The sequence below is a fragment of the Triticum dicoccoides genome, chromosome 3B, assembly GCF_002162155.2.
Source record: "Triticum dicoccoides isolate Atlit2015 ecotype Zavitan chromosome 3B, WEW_v2.0, whole genome shotgun sequence".
NCBI lineage: Eukaryota > Viridiplantae > Streptophyta > Magnoliopsida > Poales > Poaceae > Triticum > Triticum dicoccoides.
In genome coordinates, this window is record NC_041385.1 from 284,268,541 (window position 1) to 284,287,303 (window position 18,763).

The 18,763-nt window shown below is 43.4% G+C and overlaps 1 long non-coding RNA gene across 16 annotated transcripts; it reads right to left on the reverse strand.

Annotated features, from left to right (window-relative positions):
- Positions 1-1,956: 1,956 nt before the first annotated feature.
- On the reverse strand, positions 1,957-5,877 carry LOC119275920. 16 transcript variants are annotated; one of them, XR_005136017.1, is made up of 8 exons: positions 5,420-5,877; positions 5,107-5,211; positions 4,776-4,995; positions 4,442-4,698; positions 3,736-3,766; positions 3,426-3,534; positions 3,043-3,127; positions 1,957-2,877 (listed from the first exon to the last, which is right to left on the reverse strand). It is a non-coding gene; the product is annotated as an uncharacterized LOC119275920 (long non-coding RNA). The 16 variants fall into 16 exon arrangements; XR_005136013.1 differs by having other exon boundaries at positions 3,426-4,539; positions 4,657-4,698; positions 4,780-4,995; XR_005136011.1 differs by having other exon boundaries at positions 3,426-4,539; positions 4,657-4,698.
- Between the last annotated feature and the right edge of the window lie 12,886 nt (positions 5,878-18,763).

Genomic DNA, 18,763 nt, shown 5'->3' on the forward strand with positions numbered 1-18,763 from the left:
TGGCAAGGTGATGGCCCCCATCGAGGACGAGGAGATGGCCCCCGTAGGGATGGGATCCCCCAGTGAGCTGCACAAGGTAAAAAATAATGGCTTACCATAGCTGTGGTTTTCGATTATTTGCAATGTGCTTGCTAATATGTTAGGGTTGTGTAGGTGCCGGTGGACGTCCTTGATGATTCCGATGTCGCGGACCGTCTTGTGGACAATGCCCTAGAGATCGTTTTCGATGTCGCGGTCCGTCCTGTTGACATCGCCCCGGAGATCGATTCTGATGCCGTTGTCCATGCTGTGGACATTGCCCCCGAGATCGATTCCGATGTCGCGGTCAGTCATGTGGACATCGCCCCGGAGATCGATTCCGATGTCGCGGTCAGTCATCTGGACATCGCCCCGAAGATCGATTCCCATGCCGTTGTCCGTGCTGTGGTCATTGCCCGAGAGATCGATGACAAGAAATAGTTGGTCGCGCTAATCCTTTAGGGTAGTTTGCATTGCCCTGTGTTTAATTACGAGAATGATGCATGTTATCAAACCATCTTAGGTCTAGTGCACTATCTTGTGTGGGCGGTACTTGCTACTTTTGTTTGATAGTGAATCATGCAAATCCTCTCCGAGTTATGGAAACAGATGTATCCTCACCAGCTTTTGATGTAGGAATCCAATAACTCCCAAACATTCGGGATTTGATTAGTTCGTTGATAACCCACAAGTGTAGGGGATCGCAACAGCTCTCGAGGGTAAAGTATTCAACCCAAATTTATTGATTTGACACAAGGGGAGCCAAAGAATATTATTGAGTACTAGTGGACCCGTTGCGCCAAATGGCGCAGAGACCTGCTGATTCCATGTTAGCGATGAAAAGAAATACATGGTTTAGTTGATTTTGATACGGGCAAGCACACATGACAATAGTTTTAATCTTTCTTGGGAAAAACAGGGGCTTGTTGTCCACAATAGATGTATATACACATTTAAATCTGGTAGCATAGAATTCTATTTGAACAAAATCTATGTACCAAATCTAATCCCCTTTAGTATGAAACAACGGTATTTTATTGTCTATAATGAGCTGTATATACCCATTCTAATTTGGTAGCACCAAGTCCCATTCAAAATCATGCCGCTGAAAATACATGTATCTTTTTTAATGCATGTGCGCATTGTAAAAATACATGTATTAGTTGTTTTGGTTATGAGCATGCACATACATAATAAATTTAACTCCTTTGAATAAATATAATATAGATTTTTTCTACAATAAGATGTAAATGCACGTTTTACTTTGATAACATGGAGTCTCATCCAAAACCACATCGAGTTGAAAATATATAATCTTTTGTTTGAGTGACTACGCGGAATTTAGACCCTTCTATATATATAAAAAGTACATATCTTTTTGCCTAAGAACATATGTATACTTAACACCATGTACAAATCCAGTTAAGGAGCGGATATTCGATTCTGAGACCAGGCTCAGCTGCTCCTGAAATCTCAGCCGCCAACCTGCATTTGGATCAGCGCCCCTCTATGTATTCGTAGCTGTATTCAGTAAGTATTTCGTCTGAAGTTTTGGTGGGCCTGGGCGTATTCATTGTGACGGAGGCATCGTCTAGAGGGCGGATCAGGCTTTCAGCCGTCCCCTTGGACAAACCTCCATCTGCACCAACTCAGTAGACCTTCTGATGAAAAACTGGCTCTGGCTGATTCATACCTCCTCCGCAACCACTGCAGATTAAACCTGTGCCGCCGTCGTGCTCCATGCGTCAGCTGTAGACCCCGTAATGAAGCTGCCCGCGACCTGCAAATGTTGTGTTACAAACACAGCCTTCATGCTGACAAAGCAATGGAACAACGGAATCGAAACGCAGCTGAATCTCATCACCGGCACCCACGACATGCTTCATCAAGCCCGTCTCGCACAAAATCTTTTCTGGGATGCACACCAACAATGCAACAGATTGGAAAATGTAGATATCACGCCCAACATTTTTTCTATCATAATTGTGAAGTTCTGTTGAGTTACGGACTTACCATACAACACTATGGAATACAACAGCACTAAGATTAAGCACTGGAGGAACAATCGTGGAGCATGGCTCACAACACACACCAGAAAATCCTTGAATCACACATTACACACGAAATTTTAAATCTTCTAGACTACATATGTGCACCACCCAGTAGGCGTGTGCACGTGTTCCTGCGGCGCCTTTCCATTCAACAGTTCTTGCACTTTCCGGGTTTGCGGGGCTGTTTAGGTGCTTCTCCACGATCAGGGCATGTCGTCGGCTTGTGGCCTTCACGGGGGCAGATGCTGCAAAACCTGGTATGCTTGCTCAGACCCTCGTGTGGTGCTTTCTCCCGGCTGTTCGACGGCCTCCCTACACCTCTCTGCTACTCCGGTGGTGCTAGTCATTGAAGCGCATTCACGCCGACGGACGCCCCAACACTACCTTCCTGGGCCTCCAAACCTTTCGACGGGGCTCCAAAACATAGCACAGGTGTACACTTTGCTTGCATGCTGCTCTATTGCCATTTGCCAGATTTGCTCTCCTCACGACACCTCCCTGCCACCATCAGCACACATCAGTTTTACTGAGAATGAAAAATTGAAAATTAATCAGCAACGGTGAATAACAAACAGATACATCAGTTTTTCTGACAAATAGTCCTTTCGTAACTTTCCTCCTTCCCATGGTCAAACTGGAGCCTCATATACTGCCTCACAAAAATGTGCATCGGGCTAGCAGGTGGCATATAACTCTTCAACATGTGGTTTGCGCTCTCACTTCGTTGGGTGCTTGTCATTTTAGAGCAGAACACACCTTGAAGTATAGGGAGGTAAAGGATTTCTCATGTTCAATCACAATGCATATCCTGCAAAAGTTAACGAAGATCAAAGGGATATCAGTTATACCAGCACCGCCCTCCCAAACTTGCATTTTGAGGTGTGAGTGAGACAAGAACTGAACAAATTCTACATAAAGAAACTTATTTGATAAGAAAACAAATGCAAGGGCATTGTGCAGAAGGTGGACGTACTTCTGAAAAATATGCAGTACCGATTTGTGAAAATTAAACCTCCTGTTTTTGTTCCTGATTGCTCACAGTATGCTATACCACTACACTGAAGAAAGCAATATCACACAGCAAACCTTATATTTTTTAACCATCACACAGGAGAACCATCTAAGGGAAATAGACACAGATGCCACAGAGATGGTGATAGATGTAGACAACTAAGATGGTGATTCAGAAACAACTAAAATGTTGATTCGGAAACAACTAAAATGTTGATTCAGAAACCGGTGTAGACAAGTAAGATGTTGATTCAGAAGCAAATTATTGGTATAGAAAGATGTAGGTTGCTATGAAAAAGATGAACCACTAACCTAGCAACCGGACAAGCAAAGGAGGAAGCAAACCTGATGGTAGTGGTCTCTTGCCATCGAGGCCGGTGCGCTCGAACTGGCGTTAATATTTCACCTCTGCAAATATACTGGAACATTACTTCTTTGTTTCTCCATTTTTATGCTATACAAAGATATTGTGAGGTCAGCAATGTCACCAAGTCTTTCAGGATATTCTGGCTTCTATTCAACATGTACAATTCAGAAGCAACAATCATGAGGGCAATGTGAGGGCTTGCATATTTATTTCTTCGACATGTCGCTAATTTTTTAGTACCAACAAGGGATATAGATTACAGAGAAACCTGTTATGCTGTCGACATACCTGATACAGTTTTTCAACACATCTTCTTAAACTGCACCAGGAAATATGAAGATAATCATGTAAGGATCCTCCACCATTTCCATTATCATGCTAAAGTTGCAGGAAATGTACTCATTATCCATTTGAAGCCTTGGAGCTATAGTGACTATCGGAAAATGGCGACCATCGCACATGCCATTTAGCCTTTGTTTTCCCTACTAATTTCTTTCTGAATAGTCCCAGAAAGCTAGACAAAAAAACTGTGAGCTATGTGGCAACCACATAAAGAAATATCAAAGCATGCCCTTTTTTGCTTTTGTAGTCTGTCATAGGCTCTCTTAAACCAGACAAGACTTCCCCAATCAGAATGTTTACTCATTCTAACTGTTAAGGCTATTGTCTAATACAAATTTTAGTGACAATATCACCAGGCAAATTACCATGTCCAAGTATAACAATAATTAGTGGAGAAACTTAGGTCAAGGATATCACCAAGATAAACATGATTTTTTTCTTACATGAAAGCAAGCAATAACAGAACATGAACAATTTGTTAGACGCATATTGCTATGCTAATAACCAAACTATAACAGAAGGGTGTGCACATATATATATATATATATATATATATATATATATATATATATATATAGACACACACACCCACTCAGACCAGAGAACATAGCACGACCGGCTGATCAAATTATTGCAAGGTTACATGACTTACATCGCCCTTCAGGATTCCATCTTATCGTATTATAATGGCCTTCACCAAGCTCGTGAAGAGGATTGCATTTTTGGCTGAATATTGGTGCTCTGGCCGGCCTAACCAAGATTTAGTCAAGGAACAATTGTAGAAAACAAAGACATTAAACCAGAAATGTTATGGTTCATGTAAGGACGATGTAAGGATATATCCATAGACCACAACAAATTCAGAACCTGAAGAAGACCACTGAACATCATACATTGGCCCCTCATTTTCTGCAAATTACTGATAGAGTTAATGACCAGACATTAAAAAACAGTCTCATAAAGAATATCAAAAACTAAGAACTTACTGACAGGAACAATTCCTTGAAAGGCCCTGTAAGTTGTCAAGTGGTGAAACTTGGTTTCACCATAATACTCTGGTTGATTTTATCCACATCAAGTTCGGAAACAATAGAAGTCCAGTGGACCCCTTGTTCCAGTGGAACTGAACAGTTGGACAGCGAAAAAAGCTCCTACCGACAAAAAACTTGATTTTGTGCATCCTTCTCACAAGAAAAGATTTGAACACTGTGAAAGTCAACAGCAAGTAAGTCATACATTTGCCTCTGGGGGAAATCTAGCAACATGAAATCCTGGAGCACTTGCTAGCTGCATTGCAGTTATGCCTGGTAATCTTACCTTGTACACAATCCCTTTATTAAAATTACTTGTGGCAAAGAAGTGCATCTCGTTAGTCACCATCCATCCGACAAGGACTCATCCACAGAAAATTTAACTACTGGCCTGTCAAAATTTAATCAACATGTCATGTACCAGTAAGTTTTATGCATCTCATTACTAATTGCATACTATAGGTAGATGAAATCAGCAGTCTTAATTATGTGTACAGATTACGAATCACCCTAGAAACAAGAGCAAGATGCCATCAAGTGAGGAGGGAAGGTGGGGGAAAGGGCCATGGAGAGAGAGAGAGAGATGGTTGGGGACTCACCTGTGCACTTGGTGGCCGTGAAGATGCGAGCTATTCAAGCACGGACGCATTGAGGTGCGAGCTTGTGCACCAGTTGCAGTCTCCGTCGCTCGCCCGCTGAGGCTGCCGTCCGCTGCACCACCACATTAGTTGTCGGCGCTCGGGTTTGCCGCTGTCGTGTCGCAAGGACGGCGTCGAGAGCGGCCGCCGCAGCAAGCCGATGAGGCCGAGATCGAGGACCTGGTGAGGTCGGACGCGAGGGCGCAGGAAGAGCGCCGCGACACCATGGCAGGGGCCGGCAGCGATGGTATATGCGACGACAGAACGAGCGCGCGGTGCTAGGGTGAAGGGTGTGGCGACGAGGGAGGAGGGAGGAAGTGCGGCGGCGGACGAGGGAAGGAGGAGGGGGGAGGTGTGGCGGCTCTAGATTGGGGGGCTAGGGTTCACGCCCAACACACGTCTCACGCGTGGCGCGCAAGGAGCCGATGGGAAAAACCGTCTGCACATAGGCACGGCTGACCCAGCCAAAGAACGCGTGAGACGAACCCACTCGTCATTGGCGTAGGAAAACAACCGCGAGGTAAAATCAGGTTTGACTGTAGGTGAAGATCCCACGGTTCAGATGCGCCAACAGGCAGATCGGACGGCCATCAAAGGCCCAATCTGGGGAGCGCTGGTTGGCTGAGTTGGCTAGCTTCTTTTTTTTTTAAATTAGCAGTTGAGTTGTCAATTTAACCACACCTGGATAACTTAGTATCTGCAGCAGAGTATTTAATAGCAAAGTAATATGATAATAAAGGTAACAGTAGCAAAAGTAATGTTTTGGGGTTTTGTAGTGACTGTATCAGTAGCAACGGAAAAGTAAATAAGCGAAGAACAATAAGTGAAAAGCTCGTAGGCAATGGATCAATGATGATAATTATGTCGGATGCGATTCCTCATGTAATAGCTATAACATAGGGTGACACAGAACTAGCTCCAGTTCATCAATGTAATGTAGGCATGTATTCCGTATATAGTCATACATACCCTCTCGTGGCAGCGGGGTCCTAGTGGAAACTAAGGGATATTAAGGCCTCCTTTTAATAGAGAACCGGAACAAAGCATTAGCACATAGTGAATACATGAACTCCTCAAACTACGGTCATCACCGAGAAGTATCCCGATTATTGTCACTTCGGGGTTGTCGGATCATAATACATAATAGGCTACTATAGACTTGCAAGATAGGATCAAGAACACATATATATTCATGAAAACATAATAGGTTCAGATCTGAAATCATGACACTCGGGCCCTAGTGACAAGCATTAAGCATAGCAAAGTCATAGCAACATCAATCTCAGAACATAGTGGATACTAGGGATCAAACCCTAACAAAACTAACTTGATTACATGGTAAATTTCATCCAACCCATCACCGTCCAACAAGCCTATGATGGAATTACTCACGCACGGCGGTGAGCATCACGAAATTGGTGATGGAGGATGTTTGAAGATGACGACGGCGACGAATCCCCCTCTCCGGAGCCCCGAACGGACTCCAGATCAGGCCTCCCGAGAGAGATTAGGGCTTGACGGCGGCTCCGTATCGTAAAACGCAATAAAACTTTCTCTCTGATTTTTTACACGGGAAAGCTCCCAACAAGTAAAGAAAAGAAAATAAAACTATTTACATGGGAAAGAAAAAAAAATAAAACTATTTACACGGGAAATAAAACTTTCTCTCTGATTTTTTTCAATATGGTCTTCTCGACCCCCAAAGGAAAGAAAGGAAAATAAAACTATTTACAAGGGAAAGCTCCCAACAAGTAAGAAGAAGAACTAGAAATCTTTTTGGGTTTTCATTTTAACTCTACTACAAGCGTTCAAATTAAACTAACTAATTTTTTTTCTTAAGGTTTATCAAACACACAAGAAGAAAGCGAGAAAAAAAATTAAACTAACATGGATAATACAATGAAAGAGTATGAGCACCGATGACTAATGTGTGAACATGAATGTAAAGTCGGTGAGAAACACGTACTCCCCCAAGCTTAGGCTTTTGGCCTAAGTTGGTCTAATACCAAGGACCGCCTGGCTGATATCCGTAGTTGTAGCTGGGGTCGTTCTGAGATGTAGCAGCAACCACCTCCTGAGCTGCGACGTGTTGGCGAGCTGCCTCCGCTCTCCCCTCGTGTTCAGCTGCTTCCTCCCTGGTAACAACATATCTTCCTTCTTCCTGATAATCAAAAAGGAGAGGAGCAGGAAGAGTAACATGGACGACGTTGCGTCTGTCATAGATTAGTCGATAATGGAGGAATTGTTCATTCCTCCTAAGAAAATGATGATTGACCATAGCGTCATAATCTAAATAAGCAAGAGGTATCATCACATCCCCATCTCGTGGGGCTATACCAAGATAATTAGCCACACGGGTTGCATAAATTCCTCCAAATAAATCTCCAGCTCTACCATTATTCTGCAACCCACATGCAACTATTGCCCCCAAGTTATAACCTTTATAACCTAACACAGCACTCTTGAGGACACACAGATTAGGGACACACATGTGACATGCTTCATCTTTACCATTAATGCATCTACCAAAGAAGAGAGCAAAATAATGTATAGCAGGAAAATGAATGCTCCCTATGGTAGCTTGTGCTATGTCCCTGGATTCTCCCACAGTAATACTAGCAAGGAAATCTCTAAATTCAGATTTGTGAGGATCATTAATATTACCCCACTGCGGAAGTTTGCAAGCAGTTGTAAAATCCTCTAAGTCCATGGTATAAGATGTATCATAAATATCAAATAGGACACTAGGAGAATTACGTGTATAATTATATTTAAACCTCCGCACAAAGGAATCAGTCAATTGATAGTACTGAGGACACTTATCTTGTAAGAAGTCCTCCAGCTTAGCATTATGCACATACGCGTCAAATTTCTCCTTAAAGCCTGCTTCGACCATAAAATCATCGGATGGCCACTCACAAGCTCGTACATCCGCGTCCCTTGGTAATTCAACATCTTGCTCATGTATAGCAATCCTGGGTCCATTCTTTACCGAGGAACCACCTTGATACATTCTCCTAGACATAATTCTTTTTCTGAAAAATTTCTAAAATTTTAGTAACTTAAAAATAAAAGTGAATAAAACTAAACAAGATTGGTAGCAACTACTCCTACAAGTGCCTAGAGCCTATATCATGCATTAGAATTGCTTGGGACCTCATAAATTCAACATGCAAGCTCAAGAACATGGTCACCTATGCAGCAAAAATTTGCAATGAATAAAGCACTAGAACAAAAACTAATTGGACCAATGGAGGAGTCACATACCAGACAACAATCTCCCAAAGCAGTTTCGTGAATGGAGCTTTGAGCAAGGAGATCGAAAATCGCAGCAAAATGAGTTAGAACTCATGCTTGAGCTGGATGGGGATTTTTTGGGGTAGAAGATGAAGTGTGTGGGTGCTGTCATAAGTGGAGGGGGGGCCACCAGGGGCCCACGAGACAGGGGGCGCGCCCAGGGGGTGGGCGCGCCCTCCACTCTCGTGGCCTGGTGCTTGCCCCTCCTGCAGTGATTTCAGTGCCTAAAATCCTCAAATATTCCATAAAAAATCATACTAAATTTGGAGGGCATTTGGAGCACTTTTATTTTCAGGATATTTTTTTATTGCACGGATAATTCAGAAAACAGACAGATAACACTATTTTTGCTTTTTTTATTCTAAATAACAAGAAGTAAAAAAAAGGGTACAGAAGGTTGTGCCTTCTAGTTTCATCCATCTCATGATCATCAAAATGAATCCACTAAAAAAGTTGATCAAGTCTTGTTAACAAACTCATTCCGAATAACACGGAACTAGAGTAATTTCGAATAACACTAAGTTACCTCAACGGGGATATGAACATCCCCAACAATAAGAATATCATACTTTTTCTTGACAGTAGAGAGAGGAAATTCAAAACCTCCAATAATGATAGTTGGAACTTTTCCAATAGAATTGATGCTATGGACTTGAGATTGTTTCCTCGGAAAGTGTACCGTATGCTCATTACCATTAACATGAAAAGTGACATTGCCTTTGTTGCAATCAATAACAGCCCCTGCATTATTCAAAAAAGGTCTACCAAGGATAATCGACATACTATCGTCCTCGGGAATATCAAGAATAGCAAAGTCTGTTAAGATAGTGACATTTGCAACCACAACAGGCACATCCTCACAAATACCGACAGGTATAGCTTATCAGCCATTTGCAAAGATATTTCAGTAGGTGTCAACTTATTCAATTCAAGTCTACAATATAAAGAGAGAGGCATAACACTAACACCGGCTCCAAGATCACATAAAGCAGTTCTAACATAATTTCTTTTAATGGAGCATGGTATAGTTGGTACCCCCGGATCTCCAAGTTTCTTTGGTATTCCACCCTTAAAAGTGTAATTAGCAAGCATGGTGGAAATTTCGGCTTCCGGTATCTTTCTTTTGTTTGTAATGATATCCTTCATCTACTTAGCATAAGGATTTACTTCGAGCATGAGTAGCAACCATAGAAGCATATTTGCTAACGAGTTTAAGTTCACCTTTAACTCTAGCCATATTATCGCTCACACGTCCTATCTCGAAAGCATTATTCTTTAACTCTCTACCAACATAAGCATTAAAACTTTCTTGTCTAGCCATAAAGTCATCAAATTCATCTAAGTATGGACTATGAAATTTAGTAGAGGGGATTTCAACTTTATCATATCTATAGAGAGAATTTACCTTTACTACCTGTGCCGGGTTATCAAGACAATGTGGTTCTTCAACAGGCGGTATATTAAGACCATGTATTTCTTCAATAGGAGGTAAATTCTTAACATCTTCAGCTTTAATACCTTTTTTTTCATTGATTTCTTTGCCTCTTGCATATCTTCAGGACTGAGAAATAAAACACCTCTCTTCTTTGGAGTGGGTTTAGGAATAGGCCCAGGAGTTGGCTCAATTGGTTCAGGAATTGACTCGGGAATTGGCTCGGGAAGAGTCCAATTATTTTCATTAGTGAACATATTATTCAATAGTAATTCAGCTTCGTCCACTGTTCTTTCCCTGAAAACACAACTAGCACAACTATCCAAGTAGTCCTTGGAAGCATCAGTTAGTCCATTATAAAAGATATCAAGTATTTCATTTTTCTTAAGAGGATGATCAGGCAAAGCATTAAGTAACCGGAGAAGCCTTCCCCAAGCTTGTGGGAGACTCTCTTCTTTGATTTGCACAAAATTATATATTTCCCACAAGGCAGCTTGTTTCTTATGAGCAGGGAAATATTTAGCAGAGAAGTAATAAATCATATCCTGGGGACTACGCACACAACCAGGAGCAAGAGAATTGTACCAAGTCTTAGCATCACCCTTTAAAGAGAATGGAAATATCTTAAGGATATAATAATAGCGAGATATATCATCATGAGTAAACAGGGTAGCTATATCATTCAACTTGGCAAGATGTGCCACAACAGTTTCAGATTCAAGGCCATAAAATGGATCAGATTCAACTAAAGTAATAATCTCGGGATCAACAGAGAATTCATAATCCTTATCAGTAACACAGATAGGTGAAGTAGCAAAAGCAGGGTCAGGTTTCATTCTAGCATTAAGAGACTGCTGCTTCCATTTAGCTAATAATTTCTTAAGATCATATCTATCATTGCAAGCAAAGATAGCTCTAGCAACTTCTTCATTCATAACATAACCCTCAGGAACAACAGGCAATTCATAATCATTGGGAGAATTTTCATCATCACTATCATCAATAATAGCATCTTCAATAATTTCATTCCCTCTAACCCTAGCAAGTTGTTCATCAAGAAATTCACCTAATGGCAAGGTAGTATCACGCACAGAAGATGCTTCATCATAAGTATCATGCATAGCAAAAGTGGCATCATCAATAACATGCGACATATCAGAGTTCATAGCAGTAGCAGGTTTAGGTATCGCAAGCTTACTCAAAATAGAAGGAGAACCTAGTGCAGAGCTAGATGGCAGTTCCTTACCTCTCCTCGTAGTTGAGGGATAGATCATAGTTTTCGCGTCTTTCAAGTTCTTCATAGTGATCAACAAATATAAATCCCAAGTGTCTCAGAGAATAGAGCTATGCTCCCCGGCAACAGCGCCAGAAATTAGTCTTGATAACCCACAAGTGTAGGGGATCGCAATAGCTTTCGAGGGTAAAATATTCAACCCAAATTTATTGATTCGACACAAGGGGAGCCAAAGAATATTCTTGAGTATTAGCAGTTGAGTTGTCAATTCAACCACACCTGGATAACTTAGTATCTGCAGTAGAGTATTTAGTAGCAAAGTTATATGATAATAAAGGTAACGGTAGCAAAAGTAATGTTTTTGGGTTTTGTAGTGACTATAACAGTAGCAACGGAAAAGTAAATAAGTGAAGAACAATATGTGAAAAGCTCGTAGGCAATGGATCAATGATGGATAATTATGTCGGATGCGATTCCTCATGTAATAGTTATAACATAGGGTGACACAGAACTAGCTCCAGTTCATCAATGTAATTTAGGCATGTATTCCGTATATAGTCATACGTGCTTATGGAAAAGAACTTGCATGACATCTTTTGTCTTACCCTCTCGTGGCAGCGGGGTCCTAGTGGAAACTAAGGGATATTAAGGCCTCCTTTTAATAGAGAACCGGAACAAAGCATTAGCACATAGTGAACACATGAACTCGTCAAACTACGGTCATCACCGAGAAGTATCCCGATTATTGTCACTTCGGGGTTGTCGGATCATAACACATAATAGGTGACTATAGACTTGCGAGATAGGATCAAGAACACACATATATTTATGAAAACATAATAGGTTTAGATCTGAAATCATGGCACTCGGGCCCTAGTGACAAGCATTAAGCATAGCAAAGTCATAGCAACATCAATCTCAGAACATAGTGGATACTAGGGATCAAACCCTAACAAACCTAACTTGATTACATGGTAAATCTCATCCAACCCATCACCGTCCAGCAAGCCTATGATGGAATTACTCACGCACGGCGGTGAGCATCATGAAATTGGTGATGGAGGATGGTTGATGATGACGACGACGACGAATCCCCCTCTCCGGAGCCCCAAACGGACTCCAGATCAGCCCTCCCGAGAGGGATTAGGGCTTGACGGCGGCTCCGTACCGTAAAACGCGATGAAACTTTCTCGCTAATTTTTTTCTCCGCGAGACGGAATATATGGAGTTGGCGTTGAGGTCGGTGGAGCCTCAGGGGGGCCATGAGACAGGGGCACGCCTAGGGGGGAGGGCACGCCCCCCACCCTCGTGGACAGGGTGTGGGCCCCTGGTCTTGATTCTTTCGTCAGTATTTTTTATATTTTCCAAAAAGTGCCTCCGTGGATTTTCAGGACATTCTGAGAACTTTTGTTTTCTACACATAAAACAACATCATGGAAGTTCTGCTGAAAACAGCGTCAGTCCGGGTTAGTTTCATTCAAATCATGCAAGTTAGAGTCCAAAACAAGGGCAAAAGTGTTTGGAAAAATAGATACGTTGGAGACGTATCATTCGTCCCGAACATTTTGACATGGCAACTTTAGTTCGTAGGGATGGCAACTTTAGTTAATAGGGGATGGCAACTTTGTCCTTTTTCGTTTTTTCATCAAAAAATTACCATGTTTCCCTAATCTCACGCAAACTAAAGTTACCATCTAAAAGCGTTTGGGTTGCCATGATTAACTCCCGAATGTTTGGGAGTTATCATTATCGTTGATGTAATATATGGCATGCTTATATGTAAGTTTGAATTGTTTATCATATCAGCAGGGCTTGTTTGATGATTCTTGGTGTTAGTAGGCTAGCTAATGTGCGAGCTATAGTACTTTCAAAACACTCACCAAAGAGAAACGTTGGGGCTGATGAGCTCGTGGTACGCTTATACTTATCCATCGTCGATGGCCAATAGCCCAAGCTCCTAAAATTCTAGGCTTAGCGATCGATCAGACAATAGTCGACACAGATACATTCAGGCCTCATTTGGTTCATAGGGTAGGAAAATCGTAGCAAAAGTACAGAGACGTCCAACACAAAATCATAGCAGTACAGAGACGTACTCCCTCGTTCCAAAATAGATGACCTAGGCGGGCTAGTTTGGCCTAGTGGGTTTCAGTGATACGACGTGGTACAGTGTCGTCCAGTCTTCACGTGTGGTAGCAGTATTGCAGGTACAGTAAGTTTTCTTGAAGAAGCGGAATTCAACGAAGTCATGATGGTTCCTTCGTCCGACCAACTTACAGTGGGAAAGGTTTGGCCTGCGCTACGACCGGGGTGGACCAGGATAATTTTGTGCATGGCAGGTGGACCAGGATGGTCGACGTCCCACATGTCGGCGAATGAAAGCATTCTTTCCGATATAGAGGACGAGCAACGAGTATTCATTGTTTATTTTTTATGAAAGTTATTGTCTCCACTGTTACGACGGAGGAGTGTGAAACACGGCAGCCCAGTGAACTTGGCATGTGCACCACTCCCTCCTTCCTCATGTAATACTACCATAGTGTTGACTATAAGGTTGGCTATAAGGTTACAACTTTTTCTCACTTTCTCTCCATCTATTTCCTCTCAAATGTTTTTTACCTTTCTTTTTTTAGACACAATTGTTTTTTATGCCTCTTTTTTTAGAATTGATTTTTTTTATACCTAGGAGCACGTGTAGAGACGGGATCTTGCAGAGCCCATTCCTTGACTTTGTCAATGCCTCTCTCTCCTCCACATAAGCGGGCTTATAGCCCAGTATTTTACTGGTACTACTTGCTATGCATGCATGCGGCGGGCAGCTCGCGTCTGAGATGGGAGCGCACGCTGGGAGGTGGGGGGGTTCTGGTGGGCCAGGGCGGTCAGAAGCGGGCTTGGAAGCGGTCCGGACTCCCACATGTCCCACCTCGCATTATCACCATATATTTCTTGGAGTCCGTGCGTGGCAGGCGGGCGATCTCTTCTCCCTCCCCCATCTCTCTCTTCTCAGCCGACACCCGCCGAGCGATTAGATTTCGGCTATCGACAGTTTATTCAATTGCAGTCCCACATGTTAGTGAAATTGCAAGACAACGTGTATCCCCTCTGGTGAGCGGCGTGCGAGCCGGACTGTCAGGGGTGCGACGCGTACGAGTCGTAAGTGTGTTGCCTTTTCCTTTAGAACTTGCAAAGCGTAACATTTTCGTGCGATCGATCGATAGAAATCTAGAACAAAATGATGAGGGCGGTGCTTTCCCGCGCGTTAGGCGGGCTAGTTTGAGTGATATGACGTGCTACAGTGTCGTCCACTTGCTCCATTTTTATGTAAGCAAGAGTTTACACTCTTACGTGGGAGGACTGTGAAACGGAAGTGGATCCTCTAACATTAAGGAGGAAAGTCACCTAAGCTACAGTGCAATCTAGTGCAAAACAAAGAAGGAGGAACTGTAGCAAATATTGTATTTAGCTACTGTAGCAGGTTATGTGCGTGGTTACTATTCATGTAAATAAATATAAAATTAATTTTATTGCATCATAATTTTGTTTGTATGTAATTTTTATAAATGTACACAATAGATTTGTAATTTGCAAATTAAATCAAGTCATTTGAGCCTTAATCATATGGATGCGAAGGAGGAAAGTTAGGGAATTGTAGCTTAGGTGACTTCTCTTCTTTATGCTAGAGGATCAACTTCCGTGGAAACACGGCGGATCTGATTTTGATCGAGGGATAACTGTTCCCTGCCAAATAATGGAGCATTTTAGCGATTACAACATGATAGTTAGGGCATCTCCAGCGCTGGCCCACAAATTTACACTAGCATCTGTCCGAGGACACTGATGGATGCCAACCGATGCTGCCCACATACCTTTCGACAACTATATGAACTAACCGGATGAAATTCGTGCAAACAAAGAAAATTTCAAATTAACCGAATGAAATTCATTACATTTCAAAAACTTTTCCTACAAATTGGACAAAATTCATTACATATTTTGCACAAACCGTACTAAAACCTACTATAAACCTAATCTAAACGATCGTCGGTGCCCGACCACCATGTCCGGCCATGAACCCGAGAAAGCCGGCCATTGCCTTTGCCTCCTCCTCATCCGCCTCGATAACGTCCTCCTCCGGAGCACAAGGTTCTGAAGATTTCCGCCTCCACGTCGCCGTCAAGCGGCTAATCGACCGCCGATGTTTACCCCACCAAGCTTGGCGTCGACTGAGTGGAGTAGCGGTGGCCTTCCAGGGACCAGAGCGGCGGCGACCTATCATGAACTACTCTTCCTCACTGTCGGCTACGCCCACGCACGCACGCTGGCTTCATGGTCGTGGCAGCGGAGGGCGGTCGGGGGGTGCCGGTGATCTCCTTCGTCTGCTCCTGCGATAGTACATCAAAGAGAGCTTTGGAGCACGCCCGGAGCGGAGCCACCGATGTCCTTCATCTGCTCGTGCGACAGTACGTCCAAGAGAGCTTTGGAGCGCCAGGAGGCCATGGTTGGAGTGGTGCTGACAGAAGGAAGGGACCGGAGGAGAATGAGTGTGGGTCTTTGGCTATGGCTGGGAGTTGGGGCTCAAGTTAACATAGCGGGCGAATGGCAATGAGCCGCGGCCGATGGATGGACGGGTGTGCCGGAGTAGGTTCGTCAGGCGTGAATGCGGACGCTACTTCAGTGACTTAACTGCAGGTGCGTTGGGTTACTGACATGTGGGCCCAACGGGCATATGGCCCGCATAGATAGATAAAGAACACGAGCTGACGAGGCACATGCGGAATCTTTGACTGGTCAACCAGACAAATACGAAGCTATATGCTGAGCCAGTGACCGTATAATCACCATATCTCGTATACAATGATCAAAGTGAGCTATCAAGACAAGTTCGATGACCGCCAATGCATTTTACTCGGTAATAAATGACTAGGATTGAAGGGGAATCCAAATTTCCTTTGTCTTCTATCCTTGAGCTCTTGACAAACCAATGCACTATACAGTTGTCTGGCCACTCCACCCCAGAGCTCTCACCAAGCGTCGTTCATGCCACCACGCAGGACACTAACCGGTAAGGAAGCGATGGCACCCTGCCGCGCCGAGTTCCTCACCGCCCACGACCGCACACAAATTGGTAGGGAAGCGATGGCATCCCGCCGTGCCGAGTTCATCGCCGCTCGCGACCACACCTATGTGGGCAGAATTTGAAGCTGCCAAGGCCGAATGGGCGGTAGAGCAAGAAGTGGCCAAAGCCGCATAGAGGGAGTGGAAAAGTCAGAAAGCACTCAAGAAAAGAGAGGCTCGCCGCCGCAAGAAAGAAGATGACGCATGCCCTGCTGCGGAGAGGTCGGCGGAGATCCAAGCGCGGTGGGGTGTCACCGACAAAGCCGGGAAGGAGAACGACGGCGTCTGGCCAGCATGTGAGAAGTAGTAGTACTAGTAGTTAGTGTGTGCGTCTGTGTCTAAGTACAATCATGTACCAGTACTACTAGTTACTACTGTAGTTTTTAGAGCAAATTACCAGTACATTAGCCTAGACTCAATGGGAAAATTCCTATCCTATGCATCAAATGGCATCTCTTTCTCTATAGGAATTGAGATGCATGTCATCTCACTTCCTATGATTTTCATATTCCTATAAAATTCCTATCCTATGAATGAAAGGAGGCCTCTGTTGGAGTAACTACTGTAGCTAGCAGTACTGTTGGCACAGTAGTTTTCTTCAAGAAGCGGAATTTAACGAAGTCATAATGGTTCCTTCGTCCGAGAAACTTCACCGTGGGAAAGGTTGGGCATGTGATTTGATAGCTCATTAATCATTATTACTGCAGCGGGACGACCGGGGAGACTCTCACTTGGAGTTCGGTGTGCATGACAAGTGGACCAGGATGGTCGATGTCCCACATGTTGGATGATACGTCTCCGTCAATATCTATAATTTTTGATTGTTTCATGCCAATATTCTACAACTTTCATATTCTTTTGGCAACTTTTTATACTATTTTTTGGGACTAACATATTGATCCAGTGCCCAGTGCCAATTCCTGTCAGTTGCATGTTTTATGTTTCACAGAAACCACATATCAAATGGAGTCCAAACGGGATAAAACGGACGGAGAATTATTTTGGAATATTTGTGATTTTTGGGAGGAAAAATCAACGCGAGACGATGCCCGAGGTGGCCACGAGATAGGGGCCCACGCCCACTTAAAGTGGGTGCGCCCCCCACCCTCATGGGCCACCCGCAAGGCGGTTGATACCCTTCTTTGTCCGCAAGAAAGCTAATTTTTGGAAAACAAACTGGGCGAAGGTTTCAATCCAATCGGAGTTACGGATCTCCAGATATAAAGGAAACGGTGCCAGGGCAGAATTCCAGAACGCAGAAACAGAGAGATAGATCCAATCTCGAAGGGGCTCTCGTCCCTCCCAAGCCATGGGAGCCAAGTACCAGAGGGGAAACCCTTCTCCCATCTAGGGATAAGGTCAAGGAAGAAGAAGAAGAAGGGAGGCTCTCTCCCCCTTGCTTCTGGTGGCGCCGGAACGCCGCCGGGGGCCATCATCATCACCGCGATCTTCACCAACACCTCCATCATCTTCACCAACATCTCCATCACCTTCCCCCATCTATATTCAGCGGTCCACTCTCCCGCAACCCGCTGTACCCTCTACTTGAACATGGTGCTTTATGCTTCATATTATTATCCAATGATGTGTTGTCATCCTATGATGTTCGAGTAGATTTTCGTTGTCCTATTGGTGGTTGATGAATTGCTATGATTGATTTAATTTGCTTGTGGTTATGTTGCTGTCCTATTGTGCCCTCCGTGTCGCACAAGCGTGAGGGATTCCCGCTGTAGGGTGTTGCAATATGTTCATGATTCTTTTATGGTGGGTTGCTTGAGTGATAGAAGCATAAACTCGAGTAAGGGGATTGTTGCGTACGGGATAAAGGGGACTTGATGCTTTAATGCTATGGTTGGGTTTTTACCTTAATGAATCTTTAGTAGTTGCGGATGCTTGCTAGAGTTCCAATCAAAAGTGCATATGATCCAAGAAGAGAAAGTATGTTAGCTTATGCCTCTCCCACATAATACTTGCTATCGGTCTAGTAAAGTAGTCAATTGCTTAGGGACAATTCCACAACTCCTACCACCACTTTTCCACACTCGCTATATTTACTTTATTGTATCTTTATCTAAACAGTCCCTACTTTTATTTACGCAACCTTTATTATCTTGCAAACCTATCCTATCACACCTACGAAGTACCTCTAGTTTCATACTTGTTCTAGGTAAAGTGAACGTCAAGCGTGCGTAGAGTCGTATCAGTGGCCGATAGGACTTGAGAGTGT